General features: G+C 42.9%; 1 protein-coding gene across 1 annotated transcript in view; it reads right to left on the bottom strand.

The window, feature by feature from the left end:
• The window catches only part of FILIP1 (filamin A interacting protein 1), a 152,179-nt gene that overhangs the window by 16,621 nt on the left and 108,381 nt on the right, over positions 1-27,177 (bottom strand).

The raw sequence follows: 27,177 nt of genomic DNA on the forward strand, positions 1-27,177 counted from the left end.
GCTTTGGCTAGGACACAAGTTCTCTACTTGACATACAGCAATTAGAGCATACAGCAATTTTCTGACATTTCACAGAATGTAAAGGCTGATATATGAACTAGATCTATTATTATCAGAAAAAATGATTTAAATCTGTTATGTGCAATGATACTTTTCCAGACCTATTCATATAACATTTCAAAGCAGAAACAAAGTATAGTTGTATACATGTTAGGCTTGTGCTTTAAATCCAGAACACATGGATATCAATGTAGAAAGTGTTAGTGCATTATTTAGCAGAGATCTGTAAACGAGCTGTTTTTCCACTGATAGAGGTACTGTTGTTGTAGGGATATTTGTTGCCATAAATTTAGGAGTACTGCTGTAAAAAAAGTAACAATATTGTTTTAAAGAAGATGATACAGATATGTTTACAGAAATTCCTGGGAAACTACACACTGTTCAATCCATTATCAAAGTACTCTCAGTTCCCATATGAAGATCCATCCAACAATACAAATTCATTTGCTTTCTTCAGTCTATATCCAAAACATTTTAACCCTTCACAACCAAGTGAAGAGCTAATTTGTTTGGACTTTGATTTAACAGCAAGAACTAAATTAACATGGTTGTCAATATCTATTAATGTCTTATTCCTGATTCCATGGGGATCAAAAAAAGACGAATAACTGGGATGAAAAGCCATAAGAAAGGGGAGGGAAGCCAGAACACTGAAGGATTCAATAGGCAGGGAAGGTGAGTGTCAAAGAATGTGACTGAATGAAAGGGTGGGATGGGACGTGGGTGGAAGAGGAGAGCAACAACATTAGAAATGGAACTCATTGGCTCAGGAGGAAAAGCAACAGTAGGAACAGGAACGATCACTAAGGCTACGTTTTAATCATGGGTATTTTTAGTAAAAGTCACAGACAGGTCACGGACACTAAACAGAAATTAATGGCTCGTGACCTGTCAAGGACTTTTACTAAAAATACCAGTGAATAAAACTTGGGAGGTCTGCCCGGGCCCTCACAAGTGCTGGGAGAGGGCAGGCCAGCTGCTTGTGGGGGGTGGCGGGGAGAGGAAGGGACAGTGTGAAGCCCGGGACCCCCACTGGTGCGGGGGGGGTGCAGTTGGTGGGGCCGGCAGACTCCCCACCTGGCTCCATGCCTTCCCCCACAGTAGCAGCAGAGTTTGGGTGTGGGAGGGGGCAGGGGTTTGGGGCACAGGACGGGTTGAGGTGGGATCTGTGCTGCACTTACTGTGCGGCTCTCTGGAAGCAGTGACATTCCCCTCACTCAGCTGCTAGGCAGAAGCATGGCTGCCTCCAACTGCAGGCACCACCCCTGCAGCTCCCATTGGCCATAGTTCCCAGCCAATGGGAGGTGTGAAGCCAGTGCGTTGGGTGGAGGCAGCATGCACAGCTGCCTGCCCACACCTCCACCAAGCAGTTGAGCGAGGGGTATGTCACTGCTTCTGGGGACCCCTGCAGGAAAGCACCACCCAGAGACCACCTCACTCTGTCCTGTGCCTCAACCTACTGCCCCCTCCCACACCGAAACTCTGCTGCTGGGCATGGGGGCTCGGTGACCCGAGACTTCCCCAGCAGCGCCCAGTGCACCTGGCACAGAGGCTGCCTGAGCTGCCCCTGAGCCAGGTGCACCAGCTTCTGCAGAAGTCACAGAGGTCACGGAAAGTCACAGAATCTGTGACTTCCATGACTTCCATGACAAAATTGCAGCCTTAACTATCAGGTATAGGATGCTGTAGCACATAGCACAGAGAAATGGGTAGGGGGAAGAGAGGGGGAAATCAGGGTAGCTAGCAGAAGAGAAAAGAAAATGTACTAGGAATGGGAGTAAATCAGTTTGTCTGTTGCATCCCCTAAGAGACGTGAAAAAAATAAAGTGAAAAAAAGAAGATTCCCCAAGCAACATGCACTGTCTTTATACATTCTAAGAAATTGTGCATAGGATGGCACTACCAACGCCAAGCTCCGTACTACAAGTTTCTTAACAAACAAGAACTGCTGAACTAAGCCCTTATAAGGTCAGGTAAGCAAAAAGAACTGTATCCTTGAAAACTCTCAGGCCCCTTTTCCCCAAAAAGTTAAAATAAAACAGCCTAGGTGTTTGAATTACTGACATTCAATTAAGGTACATATCCCCTCTGAATATGGCTCAGTGTAAATTAGATTCATAAGAACATAAAAATGGCCATACTGGATCAGAAAAATGGCCAGTATCCGATCTTCCAGCAGTGGTCAGTGACAAATGCTTCAGAGGAAATGAACTGAACAAGGTAATGATTGAATGATCCATCCCATCGTCCAGTTCCAACTTCAGGTAGTCGGTGATTTTGGGACATTCAGAGCAGGGGTTACATCCTTGGTCTTCCTGGCTAATAGCCATTGATAGGCCTATCCTTCATGAACTTATCTAATTCTTTTTTGAACCCTGTCATACTTTTGGTCTTCACAACATCCCCTGGCAATGAGTTCCACAGTTGATTGTGCCTTGTGTGAAGAAATACTTTCTTATTTTTGTTTTAAATTTGCTGCCTCTTAATTTCATTAGGTGACCCCTAGTTCTACTATTATGTAAAAGGGCAAAAAACACTTCCTCATTCACTTTCTCTACATCATTCATGATTTTATAGACCTCATTCATATCCCGCTAGTCATCTCTTTTCTAACCTGTGGTCAAGTATCAGAGGGGTAGCCGTGTTAATCTGGATCTGTAAAAGCAGCAAAGAATCCTGTGGAACCTTATGACTAACAGATGTTTTGGAGCATGAGCTTTCATGGGTGAATACCCACTTTGTCAGATGCATGTAGTGGAAATTTCCAGGGGCAGGTATATATATGCAAGCAAGCTAGAGATAACGAGGTTAGTTCAATCAGGGAGGATGAGGCCCTGTTCTAGCAGCTGAGGTGTGAAAACCAAGGAAGGAGAAACTGGTTTTGTAGTTGGCAAGCCATTCACAGTCTTTATTTAATCCTGAGCTGATGGTGTCAAATTTGCAGATGAACTGAAGCTCAGCAGTTTCTCTTTGAAGTCTGGTCCTGAAGTTTTTTTGCTGCAGGATGGCCACCTTAAGGTCTGTTATAGTGTGGCCAGGGAGGTTGAAGTGTTCTCCTACAGGTTTTTGTATATTGCTATTCCTAATATCTGATTTGTGTCTTATCCCATGACTTCTCACTTTGCTTAAGAGACTTTGATGAGGGACTTTGTCACAGGCTTTCTGGAAGTCCAGGTACACTATATCAGCAGAATCACCCTTGTCCACATGTTTGCTGACATCCTCAAAAAATTCTAATAGATTGGGGAGGCATGATTTTCTTTCCCCAACAAACCATGTCAATTCATAATTCTATTCTTTACCATAATTTCAACCAATTTACCTGGTTCTGAAGTTAGGATTGCCTCTGGAACTTTTTTTTTTTAAAAAGTGGCATTATGTTAGCTATCCATCAGTGATCTGGTATAGAGGCTGATTTAAGCAATAGGTTATATACTACAGTTAGTAGTTCTTCAGTTTCATATTTGAGATCCTTGAGAACTCTTGGATGAATACCCTTTAGTCCTACAGACTTATTACTGTTTAATTTACCCATTTGTTCCAAAATCTCTTCTACTGACAACTCAATCTGGGACAGTTCCTCAGATTTTCACCTAAAAAGAATGGCTCAGGTGTAGGAATCTTTCTCCCTCTGCAGTTAAGACAGATGCAAAGAATTAATTAGCTTCTCCACAATGGCCTTGTCTTCTTTGAGTGCTCCTTTAGCACCTCAAGTATCCAGTGGTCCCGCTGATTGTCTAGCAGGCGTCCTGCTTCTGATGTAGTAAAAAAAAAATTGCTGTTAGTTTTTTTGTCTTTTGTTAGTTGTTCTTGAAGTGCTTTCTTGACCTGCCTAATAATACTTTTACACTTGACTTGAGAGAGTTTATGTTCCTTTCTATTTTCCTCAGTTGGATTTGTCTTCCAATTTTTAAAGGATGCCTTTTTGTCTCTAACTGCCTCTTTTACTCTGTTATATAGCCATGCTTCCATTTTTTTTTTTTTTGGTTTCCTTACTGTTTTTTTATTATTTGGGCGATACATATAATTTGAGTCTCTGTTATGATGTTTTTTAAAAGTTTCCATGCAACTTACAGGCATTTCACTCTTGTGACTGTTCCTTTTAATTTCCATTTAACTAGCCTCCTCATTTTTGTATAACTCCCATTTTTGAAAATAATGCTAGTGTGGTGGATTTCTTAGCATTTTCCCCCGTAAAAGGATATTAAATTTAATACATTATGGTCAACATTACTGAGTGATTCAGCTATATTCACCTCTTGGACCAGATCCTGTGCACCACTTAGGACTAAATAAAGAACTATCTCTCCACTTGTGGGTTCTAGGACTAGCTGCCCAAGAAGCAGTAATTATGTCGTGTAGAAATTTTATCTCTGCATGCCATTCTCAGGTGACACATTCCCAGTCAATATGGGTATGGTTGAAACCCCCCAATATTATTGGGCTGTCTGTTTTCGTAACCTCATTAATCTCCCTAGGGATTTCACAATCACCATCACCATCCTGGTCAGGCAGTCAATAGTATATTTGACCCTGTGCTTTCTTTCACATATAGTGCCACTCTCCCACTTTAATTTACTCTCCCACCAGTGCCACCTACTCTGTCATGCCTATATGTTTTGTACTTTGGTGTTACCATGTCCCATTGATAATCAAAATTCCATCAAGTTTCTGTGATACCTCTTATATCAATATTCTCAATTAATTCCAGGTACTCAAGTTCACCCAGTTTAGTATTTGGACTTCTTGCATTTGTATGCAAGTGCTGATAAAATGTATCAATATTTAGTTATCTGTGTTCGTGTGATGTAATTGACTGGGGCTCTTTCATTTGACTACTTATCTTCAGCTTCTACTTGTACTTAATCAACTTCTATCCTCTTCTCTTTACTAGGATATATAGAGAATCCTTGTATCCTCGTTAATAAATCCTCCCCTAAGCGATGCATCTATCTGAATAGTACACTTCTCAGCATTTGCTGGCTTTCCCCCAGTCCTTAGTTTAAAAACTCCTCTATGACCTTGCACCAAATATTTGAATGAGCATAAGGGAAACTAAATGGGTATCCAGTACATGCCAAAGAACTAGAAAAAAGTAGAATGGATGATGCTTTAATTTACTCCGTCTTTCACAATCCTGTTATTTTCTTTTCTCCTCTTTATGAGTTACTTTAGTTAGACATGTTTTCACTCCTTTGGACTCAGTAGGACAAATTTAAAGGCAATGCACAGGGAGAAGGTGTAGGTTAGTTTTGGTAGGTGAGTACCAATCTAAGTGAATTTAATGGTATGTCTACACTATGTAGACTATATTGGCATAGCTACATTGCTGTAACTATGCTTGCATAACCTTGTCGCGTAAATGCAGCCTACACCCATGGAAGGGGTTTTTCCATTGGTGTTAGAACACTACCTCCTTGAATGATGGCAGCTACATCAATGGAAGCATTCTTCTATTGACATAGCTATGTTGCCCTGAGGATTAAGTTGGCATAGCTATACCAAGATGGGGTGTTGATTAATATGGCTACCAAAAAAAAATCCACCCCCTAAATCCAAATGTATAAAAAACCAAAGCGACAACCACACTAACCATTGCACTTGTTCTAGTCAACATCCTTCTGTCCTCTGGGGGGAAAAAAAAACAGGCCCCTTTTAGAGTATTGCAAATTGAGTTCCCAAAAATCAGTCATCAGTTTTGAAAATCTTGACCTAAATGAATTTGCTTCAACTATACACATGCTTCTTGCATTCATTTCCCATTAATATCTGAATAAACAACCTTTACTGGCTTAAATATTCACAGAAGAGGTGTCAAAGTCACATGGACAAATATTAGCAGAAATAATGTATTTGCATCAGAAATCCTCGCACATGCCAGGAAAGGTCATGTGACTTATCTGATTACTCACAGCTGACTAATGCAGTACAATCCACAATGTATTTTTAAATAACCTCAAGAAAGTCGTAATTTGCTTGCTGATATTAAACCAGAAAAACAACAGCTAACCTTGTTGTGTAATTTCTTATAGATTATTCTCCATGATCTGTTTTTCTGAGGCTGTTGGAAAGGACTGAATGGACATGGAGATTAAACTACCCTAACAGGTGCTGAGTCCAGGTTGTGTGGGTCAAGTTAAGAGTGTCATCTGACAATGATAAAAGAATCATAGAAAGAGTCACTTTTAACACTGAACAAGGAATTTTATTAGCAAATCCTATTATTCCCAAGGCTACTCCATCTCTCTCTGCAATATTCAAGAGTATCTGCCTACAACTTTCCCCATACTCCCACTGATTGGCTTCCTGCAGTGTTTTTAAAAACATAGGATACATACCTTCACAAAGGGTTATGTAAAAACTCTTTTGCTTTACTTATGAAGCTATGGTACAGTGCTGCCAACTCTCACTATTTTATCATGACTCATAATATTTAGTGTTATTCTTAAACATCCAACTCCTGGAGTCATACAAATATGTAAGAACTTGAGTCTTCATTAAAAAAAAAAGAAATAGTATGTTTGTAGTCTTCATAGTTGCAGAGAAAAGCTTGAAAATGTGACCCCAATGTATCCGAAAGGTTCAAAAATCAGAAAGCAAATAAAAAGAACCAAAATGGTTTGCTTTAGTTTTGTTTTTTTTAAATCTCATGATTTCTAAGCCAATCTCATGGTTTTTGCATGCTTGACTCTGATTTTTCAGTGCTTGTGGTTTGATAGTACTGGTCATCTGTCAACAACTGTGTATGCCAACTAATCTGCTAAGCAGAGTTAGAACCGTAACAGGAAGCTATTAATAATAAAGCTCCTTACAGAAAGAACTATTTATGAAGATAGAAGAGAAGCTGGGGATGAGACCCAGGAGCAGAGCCATGCAGGTAAGCTGGCACTGCCATTGTTATGCCATCCCTGTTCAGAGAGCTAATGGAACACTACTATTTCTGGGGCAGTCGGGTTTGAACCTTTCATAGACAGTACAGCCACTTTGAAGAATTAATGTTACAGTACTTCTGTATGAATGAATTAGTGTGGGTGTGCATCTTTACAAGTGTTGTGTTGGACCTTCAGAGAACTCAACTCTGTCTCAGTTCCTACACAGTAAAATCAGAAGGCCTGCAGTTTAAGAAGTGGTCTTACATCAAATAGTAAACTTCTATTTCAGCGTCCACAGAAACCACTGAAAGTTGTTTTTGTGGAGGATGGGTGCAGGGCCGGCTCTAGCCATTTCGCTGCCCCAAGCACGGCGGCAAGCTGCGGGGGGCGCTCTGCCGCTCGCTGGTCCCGCGGCTCTGGTCGGATCTCCCGCTGACTTGGCTGCAGAGGGTCCACTGGTCCCACGGCTCCGGTGGACCTCCCGCAGGCGTGTCTGCAGATGCTCCACCGGAGCTGCGGGACCAGCGGACCCTCCGCAGGCACGCCTGCGGCAGGTCCACTGGAGCTGCCTGCCGCCCTCCCGGCAACCGGCAGAGCGCCCCCTGCAGCATGCTGCCCCAAGCACGCACTTGGTGTGCTGGGGCCTGGAGCCGGCCCTGGATGAGTGGTAGAACCATGTCAAAACTGGAAGTGTTGTAACAGTAATAGCGGAAATCTACAACCTTGTTTTAGTGTTACTGCTAAGCAGCAGAATAAAAGTGACTTTTGTCTTGCTATGGCACTTACTATACAATAGTTCAGATTCAATGGTTAACTGGAATTTCAGCAGAAACCCAAGCTATGCTGGTCCATCTTGACCTTTACTACTGATTTATCAGTAGGCTTTGCCTCCAGCATTAGCTTGGATGCTGTTGTTAAGGCTAGCTGAGTCACACTGGCCTATATAGGCTCCAATGACTCACCAAAAAAACACCCTTATAGACTCAGAGCAGGAAGGAATATGGTGCAGGCCCAAATGGTAAACTGATACATGATTAAGTTCTGGCAGTGGGGACTGAGATTTGATGGGTAAGCGTATCAGTCTATAAGATCTAATGCAGACAGAGGTCCTCTTTCATCTGGACCCCCAATACTCATACAACAAAGAATAGGTGAAAGGGGAAATAGGTTCCTGGACCTAATCTCTTATATAGTAGTGTTAGACCCCCAAGTGGGGCCCCAGGGCCAGACTACGGGTGCTCCGGCCTCCACCCCCCAACGGATTTTTCCCCCAGCCCTCAGAACTGCCACTGGTCACGTAGCTGCTCTGAAAGCAGAACTTGCAACAGGAAAAGCAGCCTTGTGGTCAGCCAGCCTGAAGAGACACAGTTCCCCTCGCGACGGTTGCTTCCTGGGTAGAGATGTTGGGGCCCGACTGCCTCCCTTGTATGGGCATATGCCACTCGCGACCCCCCAATTGGCTTATCACAAACAATGACGACAAATTTACTATATATTGCCGGTCCCCTCCCGGGGACGGGCGGAGAGCCCCCGAATTCCTGTCGAAACCGTATCCAGGCCTGATCACCCTGCATGCTCTCTCGGCTCACGCGTTTCCTGAAGCCTAACCGTTTGCCGGCCGTAATGAAACTTTTGTGGTTTGTATGTGTAAGTATAATTAGCTGTTAAGTATTCTGTACTGATAGATAAGAGGCAAAGACTGATTCCAGCCGCCCCAAGATTCCTGCTAGGGGAAACCCGTTGACCAGGAACTCTTGAAAGCAAGGGGGATCAGTTAAGCCTCACAATTTATTTAGGGAAATTAGTTGCTGCACTTATGATTACTAATAGCACCAATATCACTTCTACTAACCCCTGGAATGATTTAGATAACTATTGGGACTTAGAAAAATACCAGGGCCAGCTTTTATTTGTAATTGCAGTATTTGTATTATTTGCTTTGGTAGTGTGTTGTAAGCCCCAGATGTAACTGATCGTGTTCTCCCTTATCATTATCTGTGATTCATTCAATAAACCCTTATTCTCTTAAACACTAAGAGTGATTGCTTGCGTGCTCTCCGTCGCTACCCGTGGGCACTTGACAACCCCCCCAGGGCATCCAGTGATCGAACCTCCGCCCTACCCCAACGCTCATTACCCGGTAGATAACGGGCACCTGGTGGCCATATTGGTGGAGCAAGGGGCGAGAGTAATCAGTAATCAACAAGTAGCAAACCTGGAGAGACTGAGTGAGGGTTTCTTAGTTGGAATCTGCATTGGACTTGGTCTGCTGAGCGGTTTAACTCTCCTTTAAAGCTGATTGGTTTATTGAATAAATAAAAGTTACAGCCTTGTTTAAACACATATTGTTGTCCTTTGTCTTTTTCCTGCATCTGTCAAGTTCAATCATTGACACACAAACATGGAACCCCACAATGCCAGTTTCCTAGTCACTTTTCAGAGTAGAGTTGGACTTCAACATTCATTACATATTACAGATGGAGACAATTTTTTTTAAAAGGACAGTGCAAGTGTGTCACCTGAAGAGTTTAGAGTAGAGTTGTTATGGAGATCTAGTTTACATGGGACTTATTTTGTTTGCACACCACTAAGAGAAATACTGGAACCTCAACCAATGCCAAGGGCCAATTTTGGCTGATGGAGATGAGGAAGAAGGCCAGAGGTATTTCATTCAGTTGGCTGGTTGGTTCCACGGTTCTTTGCTCCACTGAAACACATCAACACTACTGCTGTTCAGACAGTATGAGTACTTCTTCTATACCAAACAGTCCACAGCTGCTAGTACACAGCTAAATATAGCCAACAATAGATATAATAGACTGACAACTGAAGGTCTCCTTAAACAGACAATCTGTTATCCTTTAAAAAAGTGACAACCAAGTTTCTTTTGGTGTAGTTCACTTAATACATATAGATTCTTTTCTCTCAAATATATTGAAGATTTCAAAACAAACATATTTTTTAAAAATCTTTCTGTGCTTTGTAACTTCCAACCAATCCTTCTCTGAATCTGAAAAGTGCGCGTAGAATGCAAACATCACTCTGATCTAAAACATATGGGAAGTTTTTGCTTCAATGGCCATAGGGACAATTTTACAATGTCATGCACAAATTTGAAATTTACTAAACATACTTCACAATGAGTGAATAAAAACTGATAATGATATTAGCACTTAAGAGTCAATATGAGAACCTAGATACATTTATAAGCCAGGATTTTCAGAAGAGACTAGCAATTTTAGGTGCCCAATTTGAGATAATTTAAAACTCCTGATTTTCAAAGGGAGGGGGCTCAGCAGTTTCTAAAAATCAGGTCCCTTTAGGGTGTTTCAAATTGAGCATCCAAAAATTGATGTACCCCAAATGACTTTTGAAAATCATTATAATAGATTGTATTGCACTTTTCATTTTTATGTCTCAGTACTTTATAATGATGGGTAAGCATCGTTAACTCCATTATGCAGATAGGCTTAACTGGGGCACAGAGTTAAGTAATTTACCCATGCAAGTCAATGGCAGCACCAGGAATAGAACCCCCAGTTCAGTGGGATAATGGACAGTGTCAGAGGAAGGAGAAACTGTGAATTCTTTGGAGCAGGCATCCTTTTCCTGTTCTGTTTGTACAATGCCTAGCACAAGGAGGACTTGGCACAATGGAGTTAGTGGAGCTCCTAGGTGGTCCCACAATGCAAAGAAGAAGAAATAATAAATTTCAGAATTACTGCTAAAGGATAGAAAGACACACTTTAGTTATTTACATTTCTAGCACTGAAAACTTCTGAAGTTAGTATATCACGTTTCCTGTGGTTTGTGAATGGTGGGTGCATGTAGATAAATAAAAATTTGAATCTATAGAGTAAGTTATTGTGAAGATGTAGACAGCTAATGAAAGCCATCTTCCTCTTTGAGGGGGCCTACGGCACCAGCTTACACTGCTCCTGCCAGTCACACAACCATCTTGAGGAAGCATCAGGAAAGCAAGTTCCTTTTTCCTCTCTTTCAAATTGAGCCACAGGGTATGTCTACATTGCAGTTACAAATCTGCGGCTGGCCCAGGGGGCTCAGACATTCGAGGCTGGGCTGCAGCCTCAGCTCTGAGGCCTCCAGTTTCTTAGGGTCCTAGAGCCTGGATTCCAGCCCAAGCCTGAACCTCTACACTGCAGTTAAACAGCCCCTTAGCTTGAGCCCCACAAGCCCAATTCAGCTGGCACAGGTGTTTAATTGCAGTGTTGACATACAGGAAGTTTGTTTCTGCAGGACTATTTGAGAGGCCATGCAACTCATTGTTTCCAGTTAGAACAGGGGTGGCCAAACTATGGCCCATGTGCCAGATTCAGCCCGTGAGCCATTTTAAGGTGACCCACGAGCCTAATCATGTGGCTTGGCCCTGCTCCGGTGCTCCAGCTGGGGTGCAGGGTCAGGGGCTGCATCACGTGGCTCCAGGAATCCATGGCATGGCCCCGCTCCAGCTCCTACACACTCCAGTGGTCCCATCCGGCACTCCAGTGGGAGCTGCAGGGGTGGTGCCTGCAGATGAGGCAGCATGCAGAACCACCTGGCCGCACCTCCACCTAGGAGCCAGAGATGGGACATGCCATTGCGTCCAGGAGCGCTTGAGATAAGCACAGCTCGGAGCCTGCACCTCTGAGCCTCTCCCCATGCCCCAACCCCCTGCCTCAGCCCTGATCCTCCTCCTGCTCTCCAAACCCTTTGATCCCAGCTCAGGGCACCCTTCAGCACCCAAACGTCTCATCCCCAGTCCCACCCCATAGCCCGCACCTCTAGCCAGAACCTGCACCCAGATCCAGCCCTGATTTCCCTCCCACTCTCCAAACCCATGGGTCCCAGCCCAGAGCACCATCCTACACCCCAAACTCCTCATCCCCAGTCCCACCTGAGAGCCCGCACCCCCTCCTGTACCCCAACCCCAATTTTGTGAGCATTCATGGTCTGTCATACAATTTGTATTCCTCGATGTGGCCCTTGGGCCAAAAATGTGCTCACCCCTGAGTTAGAAAGTAATTGCCCATCAAACCTTGTTAAAAAAACCCTGAGTAGATTTTTTTTCCAATTAAAAATGTATATGTTTTAAATAAAGCAATTCCTTCCCTACTTTATTCATTCTTAAATTACACAAATTATTTTGGAGAAGCTATTATTTCATAGGAAATCTAACTCTCATACGGATTGAGAGTGTGTGTGGTGGAGGAGGGGGTTGGGGGTCTGCAGCGATGCCCAGATATTTAAAAACATCCACTAGTTTTGAGACCTCCATTTTTTGATGCACATCTTGAGACACCTAGGACTTGATTTGCATAAATTCTGAGCATCCACAATTCCAGCGAAAGTTAATGAAAGGTGCTGGGGCTCAATGTCTTCCTGGGAAACAAACAGCAAACAACTAAATCAGGCTTACTATTCAAGTGGACACTCCAAAATATATGAAGGCACCCAAAATTAGTGGACACTTTTGAAATTTTGGGGTTCAATCTCTCCCCCAAGTCCATATGAACTGACAAAGAGAAGAGAAAACCTCCACAGTAAAACTGATGTGATCAGTCCTGGGATCCATTAGCAAAGAGAATGAATGAAATATATATGTATTAATTCCTTTTCCTGCTAGTTCCTGAAATTTCAAAGCCATCTAGCAGAAGAAAAGGGGAATGTATGTTGCAGTTATCTTGATACAGAATATTTATGAATAGTTGTTCAATTTAGCAAATTATAAATTGCATAATAAAAAGTAAAGGTTCGTTAAATATGTGATCATCAATGCTGGTAATCTATGGGAAAATGTTACCTGCATCATAAAATTAAAGCATAGACTACGTATGCTAAACTAAATTTGATCTTGTATTTAGCTGTGACACTTGGAGTACATTTTCCAAATCTGAAGAGCTTTGTGTAGCTTGAAAGCTTATCTTTTATTGGACCAACTTCTGTTGGTAAGAGAGACATTACCTCACCCACCTTGTCTATCATAGGAAAACTACACATTGCAAATTTCTGAGAAGTGACTGTGTTAAATGAAATCAGACTTGTACATTAATAATTTTAGCCCTGTGGAATTTCACAATTATCAACGTAGACAGCGAAACTCATTTCCTTTATTTAGGAGAATACACTCTGCTGACCTTAGACAACAACAATAGGGTTTGTTTTTTCTTCCTTCTTTTGGAACTTGCTAGCTGATAGTTTCAGTTTTATTTATTTGTTATTAAAATCACATTTGGTTAACATGGCTCATCACTCTTAACTTGTCCTCTCCTCTTCGAAACTGGGCACTGAGTAAGCTCACTATTTTAGAGCAATTACACTTATTAGCTCCAGTGCCTCGCCAGTTTTCCAAACTCCTTATTCACATCAGAAAAGAACCAAGGATCATGAAACAAACAAACAAAATTGTTCAGGGTGCAAGAAAATACTCCAAATAATAGCACTTTACCCAGATATTTTTTTCTTCTGGCTTTAAAAGAAATCATAAATTAAAAGATACAGAGTTGCAGCATATGTCAGAAAGGGATGCAGGCAGGAAGCATTCAAAATACATTAGTGAGATAAAGAAGATTTAAAATTTAGATCAGAGATTAAATTCCCCCAAAGCGTCTTTGGTCTGAGGTTGTCTTTTCCTTAACACTTCAATATGTTGTCTGCGCGCGCACGCACGCACACACACACACACACACACACACAAAAGCACAAAATATGAGCACCAAAACAAGGTGTACCTTTAAATGGTCTTTGCATTCTTCAAACCCAAACATTCCACATAAGTTATTTTAAGACCATGGTGTTCCAGTAGCTTAACAGAGTTGTTCCTCCCTTCCAAGTAAGTTAAAGTCTTAAGAGAGCTGTAACTTAAAAGACTGTAGAGTTCTCCCTTTGGAATATGTCAGATTAGTCAGTGCTTCATTAATGTACAAACCCAGTTCCCAAGCTGTTCTTTTCAATAACACTTACAGCTGTTTCCTTGCCAAGTAAACCCATTAACAAGTGAAAGGCGCATGTATAAGAACAACTAACATTTGTTAAATAAAAGCAGATCTTGATTTTCTTACCTCACAATTAGGAATATACATATATATATTTGCAAGAAGCAAAAGAAAAAAACAAACAAAAACAAAAAACCCCCACACTTGCTGAGGAACTTTAGCAGGCCGTGCTCAACCGTCTGCTCCACAGGGAATTAGCCATCACATTCCAGTCATGTCATCAGAACAATGAAAGGTGAATGTTGTGCAAAACAGCTTGGGACCACTCACTGATGATGTCATCCCTCCCTTATATGGTTCATTATTGTGCAGATTTACTTTGGTCAGTGAGAAGGGGTGGAGCCCCAGTGACTCTAGAAGGAAGGCAGTTCTTAGGAAAAGAAAATAAGCTGGCTGCAGAAAGGCTTAGCAAAATGCATAATCTATTCTAGATGGGGGGAAAACCGCATCCCTTCCATCCTCCCCTCACTTTTCTTCCCTTCAGAAAAACTGGATTCCAGCCAATTCTATTCAGCATGGCTGAATGTAAGTCACAATCACATTAGCTGAAGATGCAGCACACTGAACTGAAGTTAGCCAGGATTTAGGTAAACAATTGATCAATATAAAGAATTCCATCCAAAATACAACACAACTAATGAATAGCAAACAACTTTTAATTACCTTTTCTTGCAGTTGCTTTCTTGGAAGTTATATTTAACAAAAATGGATATGAATAAGCTCTCCACGCTGATTTGACGCTTCTGAATTTAAATCAGTTTAACTATCTTCAAGGTTTGCTTTTGTCAGCATTCTGCTATAATCCCGTCTCCCCTCTCCCCCCGCCACCCCATGGTTTATTATTAACAGCTTCCCACCCTCTACCACCAGGTTTATAACTTAGCAGTTATAAGATATTCATTTGAAATCAGGGAGCATCTATGAGTTATGTTCTTTTAAATTAAACAAGTATGTGCAAAAGAGAAGTTTACCAAGCTGAGTTGCCACTTTTGTTCCTTTAGCTGGAGAAAAGCTTGGGTTTTTTGTTTGTTTGTTTGTTTGTTTTGTTTTTTGGGGTGTGTGTGTGTTAAAGTTAACAGTCATACTCTTGTTGATGATTTATTGACTCTATGGTCCATTCATAAAGGGATTTATATACTTATGTAAATAAAGGAAATCTATTGCTGCCGTCCCCCCGCCCCAACTCCAAAAATAATAAACTTGCTTGTTTGTTTTTAAAAGCAGATGCATGGCATCAGGACAATCACAAGAAATAGTAACAGGACAGAAGAGCATAGTATTGCCAAGCCCCAGGGTTTAAAAATCATGAATCACGCTGCTCCCTCCCCGTCCAATCATTGTGATTTTTGGGTCCTTTAAATGCCCTTTGATCCTCTATGCTGTGTCAGTCATTTTTTCAGGCTTTATTTCTCCACAAGTCTGAGGACTAGAAACTTTTTTTTTTTTTTTTTTGAACAAGAGACTTTTAAGCTTTCATTAATCACAGGATTCCAGAAGCTGGACTTTTAAGAAATAAAATCAAATATATAGTCAGATGGAAAGACTGCAAGCACTCTGTTGCTATACATAAATACAGTTAAGGTTGCAAAGTCAAGCACTCAAAAATTAGAAAATTCCAGAGTTAAGGTTGCCTGTGCAACCATAATTCAGCTCCTTTGTGAGTATGTATTACGATACAACCTTTAATTACATGATCACATACTTTTTTCCTACAGGACCCCTACCCTGTTCAGTGCACAGAAAGGCACTGCTCTGGACATGAACCATGGTTGTGCAGTGAAAGAGATTCTTGTAGGACCCCGGCTTCGTATTTTGCAGAAGTTGTAAGGTATATAGGGAATGAGGTGGGACTGCAGGAAAATAAAGTTCAGTCTTATGGTTTAAGGCAGGTAAATGCTTCCATGGAGAATTAGATTCTATCTGTGCCTCTGCCACAGAGTTATGTGATGCTGGGAAAATCACTTAAAACCAAACTCTTAACAGGTGGTCACTAATTGTGTGTGCCTCATTTTCTGTTTTCCCAACCTGAGAAGTGCTCAGCACTCACATCTGCAACTGAAGTCAATGGGAGCTGCAATTTAAATATGTAAATACTATAGAATGCAAAGTACTCTGAAAAATCAGGTAGTAGGCATCTCAAATTGGGCACACAACTTAATGTCTCTGTGCCTAAGTTCCCTATCTGTAAAAAGGGGATAAAAATACCCAATTTTCTCATAGGGCTGTTGAAAAATAAATTCATTCTTATTTGTAGTGTAATCAGAAACTATAGAAAAGCTTTCAGAGCAAGGTTTGAAAAGTGTACAGAAAATGAGGCCTGGAACCACACATAGAACAACGAGGAGAAAACATAATATTGACTAGCTAATCAATAAGTACCATCCATCCTATGCTCTGAATGAATCTGGGGACCCGTGAAAAAAATGTGATCATGTAATTAAAGACTGTATCATAATGCATAGGTACTTGGAAGCCAAATGAAGATTAGCCTTAATTCTGGCATTTCCAAATGTTTGAGTGTTTGACTTTGCAACCTTAATAAATATTCACTTAATGTAGTTTGTGTGTAAGTTTGTAGGTTTGTTAAAAAGCAAACTGACAACAGAAATTACATCATGTGGCATCATAATGACATCCATAGGGGTCATCAGCAGAGTTGGAACCTTTAGATCCACCAGATAGACCTCTGCCTCTTGAACTAATGGCAGGGCCAGCTCTAGGCACCAGCAAAACAAGCAGGTGCTTGGGGTGGTACATTTCCACAAGGCATCATTTTGGCCATCCATTTTTTTTCTTAATTCACTTCCTCCCCTCTCACAACCCTGCAGAAGCGGAGCCACCGAGCAGCTGGGGATCCAGCATGGGAGCTGAGAACCCACAGGACCCTGGGGAGCTGTAGTTCCTTGCCTAGCTCCCTGCCTATAGAGCCAGCCCTAAAGCAGTGAAAGAACTACATTTCCCAGCAATCCCTTGGCAGCTATCAACAGGAAAGGGAGGGATAGGGAGTGAGGTAGCTGAGCCATGCTGTGAGTGGAAAGGGGTGGCACTGTGAATGGGATACAAGTATGCCCAAGGAGTAGATGGCTTTGCCCTAGATATCCCCTTCAGAAGACTTCCCCAGACTGCATTAGGGATACTGGTTTGACCTCACCTTGCAGCCCACAAAGAAGGAATTGGGTGGACTAAATGGACAGTGCACCTCTCTATCACCTAGCAAGGGACATACGTGGATCCCACTAGAATTTAAAATGAAAAGTAAGGGAGGAGTGGCTCTGCTAGGCAGGGCCGCCCAGAGGATTCAGGGGTCTGGGGTCTTCAGCGGTGGGGGGCTCCTGCTTCGGTGGTAATTCAGTGGCAGGGGGTCCTTCTGCTCCAAGACCCGCCTCTGAAGTGCCCCGAAGACCCGCGGTGGGGAGCCCCCACCACCGAATTGCTGCCGAAGACCCAACACCCTCCACTCTGGGACCCCCCCCCGCCGCATGTCTTCGGGGCACTTTGGTGGCGAGTTCCGGAGTGGAGGGACCCCCTGCTGCTGAATTGCTGCCAAAGACTCGGAGTGGAAGAAGCTCCGGGGGCCCAGGCCCCACGAGAGTTTTCCGTGGCCCCCTGAGCGAGTGAAGGACCCCGCTCCAAGGGCCCTGAAAAACTCTCGTGGGGGCCCCTGCAAGGACTGGGGCCCGGGGCAAATTGCCTCACTTGCCTCCTCCTCTGGGCGGCCCTGCTGCTAGGGGACTTTGGCAGCTTTAGATACAGTACCAGGCACATAGGAGGATTTCCACTTCTGAGCCACAGAAGCAGAGATTGACGTTTCCTTTCCAGATTTAGCTAATATTCAGAAAGGGAATCTAGTACCTGCCTTCCAGATTTGAACACCCTCAAAATTCAGGAGTGCTCAAGCTCAGTTCGGGCAGCTGTTACTTCATTTCTCCTAAATCAAATATATTGATCCACTGTAACTTGCTGTAGAAAAAGTAGGATAAGAAATGAAGAAGCAAGAAATGCTTCCCAGTGGTTTTTAGGACTGGAATTGCTATTTTCAACAGCTATTGGCCTTTTTTTAAAAAAAAAGTTTTATTTGTTTAAAAGGAAGACAGTAATATTGCATTGGCAAATTCCCCATAGAAACAAAGAGTGGAACAAAAGAATAATAAAGGCATCTCAACTTTTCCTCATTTATGTAGGACAGTCTTATAATATGCATCCAGATATCCTCCAATCACACAAGCTGAAAATTGTTCCACTTTGCTGCAGTTCTGTAACCATATGGGAACCAATCCTGTCTGTGTTCTGTGCACATCCAAAATTCCTGCTGAATGACTCGCCCAGGGAGCAAGTTACCAGTGACCCAGGGCTGGGACAGCAGGAGGGTGCAGGTTGCGGGGACAGCCCAGGGTTGGGGGGTATAGCTGGTGGGGGGAGTGCAGGTGGGGGGGCGGGTGGGGGGTGAGAGGGAGCCTAGCGCTGGGGCAGCAAGGGATATAGCTGGTGGGGGAGCCCAGGGCTGGGGCAGCAGGAGAGTGCGGGGAGGAAGCCCAGGGCTGGGGTGGGGGGCAGCCAACATTTTTTTTGCTTGGGGCTGGAACCGGCCCTGACTAATGAAGTAGCTGATAGCAGTAGCAGGTTGTTATCCTCTTTATGGACCAACACTAGAGGCGGATGGAACACTTTGGCTGTATATTTCACAGATATTTGGAGACAGCCACGAGTGGCAGGTATAAGAGGCTTGGGGAGGCTAAGCCTCCCCAATGGGACAAGAAATGCTGGATGAGACACACCTCCCTTTGGAGATGTGCCAGCCTGCCACCTTTGGAGTGCCACCACCGGCAGCTCCTGAGAAGTGTGGGGTCTACTGGAACCCAGATGATGGCCCCACCTGTGCTCCAACGCGAGGTCCCATTCCTGCTTGGCCTCTATCCCTGTGGCCCTGCCTGTACTGTACTTCTTCCTGCCCACACTCCACCTCTTCCCCCGAGGCCCTCCCACTACCTGCCCCTCACTCCATTCCACCTGCTCTCCCCTCATCACTTTCACTTACAGCAGGAGGAGGTGGAAAGGAGAAAAGGGCAGGGCACTCAGGGGAGGGGGAAGAGAGGAAGGAACAGTGGGTGGGGACTTGGGGAAGAGGGCAAAGAACTGTGAACAGCAGGCAAGTGAAGAGTGCATCGGGGAAAGAGGTGGAGTTGGGGCAGAAAGAGGCAGAGTGGGGTAGGGTCTTGAGTGGAGTGAGAGGCGGGGCCACAGTCCAGGTGCTGGTGGCCCCTCCCACTTCTAGGGAACTTCTGGCACTCCCGCCCAGCCTCCCCAAACGCAAGAGTCATGCACTGCTTGTGCAAACAGCAGAGGAATGGTGAGGCTCAGGAATCTTTGGCTACGTTCCATGCTCTGAAGAGAAGTGTGTGCTAGTGGGCACAGAGTCTATTTCTCATTTCCCCCAAGGGTGACCCCTTCTTCTCCCTTCTTTGTAACCTGCCCTTGTCCCAGTCCTGCCTCATCCCCACCCCTGGTTCCTCATCCCAGTTCCATTTTCCTCACCTGGCCAGTCCCAATCTCCATTCCGCAGGCTTTTCACACCAGTCCCAGTATTCTAGGTCAGCAAATCCTAGTCTTGCCAGTTGTGACATGCCCTCTGGACTCCTCATTCCAGTCCCAGTATCCACACCTTAGCCCCCACTGCCATTACCCAGCCATGCTCAGTTCCCCACTTCTTCATTTCATCTTTCTCTCCTTCACCTTGGTCCCCAATTGTCCCATCTCCCAACCCATATTCCTCATCCCCACTGCCTCATAGTCACAATCTCCTTGCCCCATCTCAGTGTCCACAACTTCCAACTCCCTTTCCCTTGCCCACCCACCTCCACTTCTTTCCTCCCCAACACCTCCACCCCCAGCTCCTCATCAGATTTGACTCCTCACCCCTATCTCAGTCCCAATATTCTGGCCCAGTCAGTCCCAGTTTCCACCACAGCTCCTCCTTTTACTCTGTCTTTTACTAGCTCCCAGTCCCATCCCTGCTAGCCCCATTTCCCTCCCTGGCTCACAGTCCCGCCCCCTCTGCAACTCTTCGTACCAGTTTCCCTCTTCAAAGTCACAGTCTCAGCCTCTCCACCCTGTCCCCAAGGGTGAAGCTAATCACACACAGAGACTGCCAGTTCAGGTCCAGCTCTCTTGTTCTGGTTCATTCAATCAGGCAGCTTCCTCCTCCACACTGCCTGGAGCTGTGTCTTTGAAAGCATAGGAGAGACAGGCTCGCTCTCTGCTCTCAATTCAGCATGTCCTGCAGCTCAAAGCTGCACTTACAGGGAAAGTCCTGCCAGCCCTGGGCTGTAGCTTGCCAAGTGTGCACGGAATCTTTGGGGAAATTTAGCTGCTCAGATCTAAGGTGTTTTTAACATGTGCACACTGTGATTTTTCAAAGGCTTAGATAAACCATTTGGGCAGATTTTCACAGGGATGGCAAAAGGCACATCCCTGACGTAAAGGGCATTTCCCTGCCAAATTTCAAATCCCTGTTCCAAGAGTCCAGAACGCTAAAGCCTTGCAAAGAAGACGTCACTAGAATTTTGTAACACGGGCAAAACAATGTGTTTTCCCTAGCCTCATTCTTGAAGAGAGCTGAACAGTTTGAGCTAAAATAAACGATAGAGAGAGAAAGAGAAAGAGAGAGATCAGCCTAAGATAGATATGTGACATGGAAAATTTCAGGCCCAGCAGTTATTGTTTGGCAAAGTTATAGGTCTTCCTTAGCACTTTTCATCAGTAGACCTCAAAGCACTATACGAAGGAGGTAAGCAGCATTATCTCCATTTTACAGATGAAGAAACTAAGGTACAGAGCAGTGATTTGCCCTAGGTTACGCAGCAGGCCAGAGGCCAAAATGGGAATAAAATCCTTGTCTCCTGAGTCCCAGTCCAATGTGCTACCCACTAGTCCATACTGCCTCCCTATAAACAACTGAAAACAAGGTCTTATAATGGGAAGTGTCAGGCAACCTTTATAGCAGGTGGTGCTTCCACCCCTCCTATGAATTGTTTGTATTGCTGTAATACCTAGGATCGCCAGTTATGGCCCAGAATCTCTTTGTACTTGGCCCTGCCAAACTCTTGTTTGTGTATTGACCTAGAGTCATGAGGCACATTAAGAAGAAAAAAATTCTCCTTGTAAAGTTTAAGATACTGATATATCAACTGTATTTGCATATTCATTTTAGGGCTGGCATTCAGCCAATACACTCTGACTGCACTTTTTACTAGCTGCATACTCAGCTCCAACTGATTGCCATATTTAGGGTCAGAAAGAAATCTTCTCCTGGGTCAGATTGGCAGAGACCGTGGGGGTTTTTCACCTTCCTCTGCAGCATGAGGAATGGGTCACTTGCAGATTTAAACTAGTGTAAAAGGTGAATTCACTGCAACTTGATGTATTTAAACCATGATTTGAGGATTTCAATAACTCAGCCAGAGGTTAGGGGTCTATTATAGGAATAGACGGGTAAGATTCTGTGACTTGCAATGTGCTGGAGGTCAGACTAGATGATCATGGTGGTCCCTTCTGGCCTTAAAGTCTATGAGTCAGTGTATGTCTGTTTCAAAGGGTGTCTCTGTTCTCATGCTGAGTTTTAGCCAGCATAACACTAGGCATATCCCCTAGAAATCTAGAGGGAGACAGTGGGGTTGGGGGCCTGTGTGTAGCAGGATTTGGGTTAGAGTGTGAGTGGGGCTGGGGCCCTAGAGTGTGAGAAGAAGCAGCACACAGCAAGGGATGAGTCGTGATCGAGACAAGCTGAAGTAGCCTGCAGGAGTAAGAGGTCAGGAAGGGAGAGAGGAAAGGAAACTGGAGAGGCATGCACACGCGCGTGCACACACACACACACACTAGGGAGAAAGGAAGATAATATCAGTGATTTCCAGTCTGAATTTGTCTAGTTTCAAATTCCAGCCATTGAATCATGTTATACCTTTCTCTGCTAGACCGAAGAGAACAATATATATTTGTTCCCCATATAGATATTTATAGACTGTAGTCAAGTCACACCTTAATCTTCTCTTTGTTAAGCTAACTAGATTGAAAGACTCAAGGAGCTCATTTACAAGGCATGTTTTCTAACCCTTCAATCATTCTCATGGGCTCTCTCTGAACCCTCTCCAATTTATCAACATCCTTCTTGAACTGTGGTACCAGCACTAGATAGAGTCTTCCAACAGCAGTGACACCAGTGCCAATATAGAGGTAAAATACCCTATTTATTCCTCAAGATTCTCCTGTTTATGCATCTCAAAATCACATTAGCTCTTTTGGCCATAGCATCACAATGGGAGCTCATGTTCAGCTGATTATCCTCCATGACCCCAAATCTTTTTCATCAGAGTCACTGCTTCAAAGGATGGAGTCCCTATCCTGTAAGTATGACCGACATTGTTTGTTCCCATATATATAAATATACATTTAGACATTGATAACAAATGTTAAGTAGAGGAGGGCCAAGAAGTGATGCCAGCAGGACCTCTCTGGAAGCAAACCCTCTTGATGATGATTCCCTGTTTACGGTAACATTTTGAGACCGATTAGTTAGCACAGTTTTAGTCCTTTTAATGTATGCCAGATTAATATTATATCATTCTAGTTTCTTGAATCAAAATGTCATGCACTAACAAGTCAAACGCCTAAGAGAAGTGTACGTATATTATGCCAATACTATTACCTTTATCACTGTAATCTCATAAAAACTATCAAGTTAGTTTGACAGGATCTATTTTCCATAAACCCGTGTTGATTGGCATTAATTACATTACCCTCCTTTAATTCATTATTAATCAAGTCCCCTATCAGCTGCTTCATTATCTTACCTAGGACTGATGTTAGGTTAACAGGCCTATAATAACTTAGGTCATCCTGTTTACTCTTTTAAATACAGACACCAACTAATACCCCATCTTGTGCTTTATCTGTTAGGACATTGATCCATCAGCATTCAAGATCATTTTCTTCCAAGTTATCAGTTACTCGGAACCAGTAAAACCACTTTTGACAGACTGCATCTCTCCCTACCCTTTTGCCCACTTGATCCTTTCTAACTAGGTCATAACCCTTGATTTTAACATTCTAATTGTGTGAGCCATCCCACCAGGTTTCAGTCTTATCAATTAGACCAAGTTTATGCTCATAAATGAGCAATTTCAGTTTTTCTTGCTTGTTACCCAGGCTCCAAACATCGGTGCATAGGCAATTAAAGAATTTTTTCTCATCATGTCCTTTGGTTCCTTGATTAATTTTGTTCTCAGCATCTCTCTTTTGTGCTGAGTGTCCATATCTTCCCTTTTTTTACTCATTCCTTTTGCTATTAGTTTAAACCCCTCCTGACTACTGCAGCCAGCCTGTCCCCAAGCAGATTGGTCCCCCATCAACTGGATCAAGGATTCAGGCCTAAATTCATATCAGTTTTTATATGTTTAATGTTTTTATCTTTACTTGCTTTGTGGGTCTGTAACTGCAAAAATCATGGCCCTTGAACCACGCCACCTTTTACCCCCACGTGGAACACGGATTTAATTTGTTAAGTAAAAGTGAACAGCTAAAAAGTATTTAAATCCATTTTCAAAAATAACTAATTTTTCTCTCAAAACATATTGAATCAGAAAGAGCTTATCAGGTTTCAGATATAGATTTTGTTTCAGTTTTATCTAGAATTCTGTGTATTTACACATTCCTAGGCCCCAATTTTGGAAACTGGGCAGACTCCTATGTAGTGTTCCATTAGGAATTTATGCATGAGTAAGGGTTCTGATTGTAGGATCAGGGACCTTTATCAATATCCACAAAACCCCTCACAAACCACCTTCCCTTAGATTGATAGAGGAGGAGAAGATTTTATTTAACTCTCAAGAAAATCCTGCAAAACTAGAAAGAGGTCTTGCTGTATGACATGAAGCTAAACAAATGCATATCATATACAGAATCCCTTGACTCTCAAACAAACGTTTTCCCCACACATCTATCATGGTATGTTTGGCTGGCTGCTTGCTGTGTTTTTTGGGTTTTTTTTTTTAATATAGAAAAGCCCATCACGGTATCCAAGACTAAGAGTCTCCCTTAAATATGTCTTGTGTAGTGGGTTTAAGAATTAAAACACTTTCCTTCATTTATTTGAGCTATTGCACTGTGCCAAAGTATAATGGAGCACATGAGATATAACAGCATGAACTAAGGCTGAATAGAGTTTCACCTTTAACCCTGAGAGACTCTTTTGAAGTGTGGGAATTAAATTCAGAGACTAAGCATTAAATGCCTTTTTAAAATTACTTTTTAATCTCTCAGCTTACACAGGAGGACTGAATAGGTCTAGCTTATTCCCTACAAGATTTACAGGTAAACACAACTTTTGCTTCTTAATCTCTACATTTAAGCTTTCAGCAACATGAAGTAGTTTAAAACACTAAATTCCAGAACAAATTGCACTCACAACATTTGAGAAACCACATACGACAAAAAACAGGAAAAGAAAAGGTGGGGGGAGGGAGGGGAATCACAAATTCCAGCCTAATTCAAAATTTGTGCTACATATCTGGGTAAAGTCTTTTGCTACAGTGAAGAGGAGAAACTGGGAAGCAAATGATGGAATTGATTTAACTATTTAATTAAGTGCTAACAAACTACACATTGCTCTGATTTGTTGCTCTCTTTTGTTGGTGTCTATAGCCAGCACCTTTAGCAAATCAGTATTTGATGATGAAATTTGCTTTAAACACTGCTTTGTATTCTTTCCAGGGACAGCCCCACTCTCTCCCTTGCTCTTTATCTTCAGTGCAAGAACATATGTAACATTATTAGCAAAGGTAGTATCTGCAACCTCCCCAGATTCTCTAGCTATATTACAAATAACCCTGATGCTGCTATTAGTGCAAAGCAAAACAAAACAAAAGATTTATCTGGATTTATATTTACTTATAGATATGAAAATGCGCAGCATGTAGCTTGACAAACTGCAAATTACTGTCCATAAAAAACCCTAAGCAATGAAAACCTTTCATTATTAGGCTCTAGTGTTCTCCTTTATCTTTTAGGGCACTTGTCTTTGCTATATGTTTCTGGATAATTAGCACTCATTTGTTAGGTGCAAATCTGTCTTCAAACTTCCACCTGTCCACATATCTTCCCATAGCTTAATAGATGTTAATGAATTCAATGGAACAAATTCCTGGTAGAGCATAAAAGAAAAACTTAGAAAAAAACCAACTTTTTAATATACTGTTGAAAATATATTGAACTAGGTGGTTCCCTGTGCCTTTTGTGGAAAGTATGCACTAAAGATATATATATACCAAATCCTTGAAACTGAACCTTGTAGGAAAAGCCTAAGTTAAAGACCACAAGTTGGAATCTGTTCTGTTGTATATTCTAGGCAATACATTTTTTGCGGTATACGTCATACACTCTAAAAAACTTCATTTGGTGATCTAAGCTGAACAACTGGCTTTGTTCACCTTTCTTCTTATTTAAAACAGGTTGTTCCAGGCAGCTGTTAAAAAAAACCCAACACTTTGTTTTATTATTCTCTAGATAATTTCTAAATAAGTCATTCTGCCTGGGTTTAAATTTTTTCTTCTCTTTTCTTTTCAGTACGTAAATTTCACTACGTTTTTATGTTGTTGCCTTTTATGGAAGTATGATCCATGAGATAACCATAAACATTTCTTTCTTTTTGGCTTAGGAGAAAACATTCTTGCTTTCATGGAACTGCTATATGTTGTGATACTATTTCAAAAAAGCTTGTTTTGGAAGCAATGATATTACACACCCGAGTGGGAGATATTTAATAAAAGAAACAAAACAAAAAATGATTTAACTTAAATCATAGATAAATGAAAAAATCATAATAGTTGGTTTATACGACTAATCCTTTATCTGCCTATGAAGAAAGCCAATGTCAGTGAGACTTCTCTGAGCAATGATGCTTAAAGCTGAACATCATTCAGGACCCACCTAGACAGCAAGTTGTACTATGTCAGGGTTCTAATTGCTTTATGGCATGGTTTGTTCTTGCCAGTATGGACAGAATTCAATCATGTTATACAGCCATATCACAGTTCTTTAACAACAGGGGCCGAGTATATCCCTGGAGTAAGTGGCCTCAACTCTCAATGATTTCAGCAGGGCTGCCCAGAGGATTCAAGGGGCCTGGGGCTTTTAGCCTCCAAATTTGCACTTCGGTGGCGGGTCCTGGGGCAGAAGGACCTCCCACTGCTGAAATTGCTACTGAAGACCTGGAGCGGAAGAAACTCCAGGGGCCTGGGCCCAGTGAGAGTTTTCTGGGGCCCCTGGAGCGAGTGAAGGGGTCTGCTCCAGGGGCCCCGAAAAACTCTCATGGGGGGCCCCTGCAGGACCTGGGGCAAATTACCCCACTTGCCCTCCCTCTGGGCAGCCCTGGATTTCAGGGGGTTTGTAGCTGCTAATGTCAGGGCTGTAGCATGGTTCCATGCTACCCCCTATCTAGATGCTCATAGACTATCAGAGTTGGACGGGACCCCAGGGGATCATCTAGTCCAACCCCCTGCTTACAGCAGGACCAAGCCCCAGACAGATTTTTGCCTCCAATCCCTAAGTAGCCCCCTCAAGGACTGAACTCACGACCCTAGGGTTAGCAGGCCAATGCTCAAACCACTGAGCTATCCATCCCTCCCATACCCACCTCATCACTAGACTGTAGCACTTCTGGTGAAGATGGACTATGCCGATGGGAGAGAGCTCTCCTGTTGGCATAATAAATCCACCTCCATGAGAGGTGGTAGCTATGTGGGTGGGAGAAGCTCTCCCAACGACATAGCGCTGTTCACACTGGCACTTAGGTTGGTGTAACTACGTCACTCACACCCCTGAGTGATGTAAGCTATACCAAAGCAAGCAGTACTATAGACCTGGCCTAAGCAACTTCCATGTTGTTTCAGAGTTCACCACTGATCCTCTCTTGCTCTAGTCAGGTTTCTCCAACCCCATCTTCTTTTCCACCTCATTTAGTTCTTCCTCTTCTTCCTCCTTTTCTCCAGTTTTCTCTCCTCCCCTCCCCTATCTCTTGCTGCCTTTATTTTTTTAATTGTTTATGTAAAAACACTAAGTTGAGGCGGTGAAAAATGCTAAGTTTTATATTCTGCTCCAAAGGCCATGAGGTTAGAGGTCATTTGGAATGCAGAGGAAGAAGAATCCATAGTTTTGAGCCAGCCATAATCTGTCTTCCATTCTCAGAAGTTTGACCCGAGAGAGTG

The sequence above is a fragment of the Gopherus evgoodei genome, chromosome 3 (assembly GCF_007399415.2).
Source record: "Gopherus evgoodei ecotype Sinaloan lineage chromosome 3, rGopEvg1_v1.p, whole genome shotgun sequence".
Classification (NCBI taxonomy): domain Eukaryota; kingdom Metazoa; phylum Chordata; order Testudines; family Testudinidae; genus Gopherus; species Gopherus evgoodei.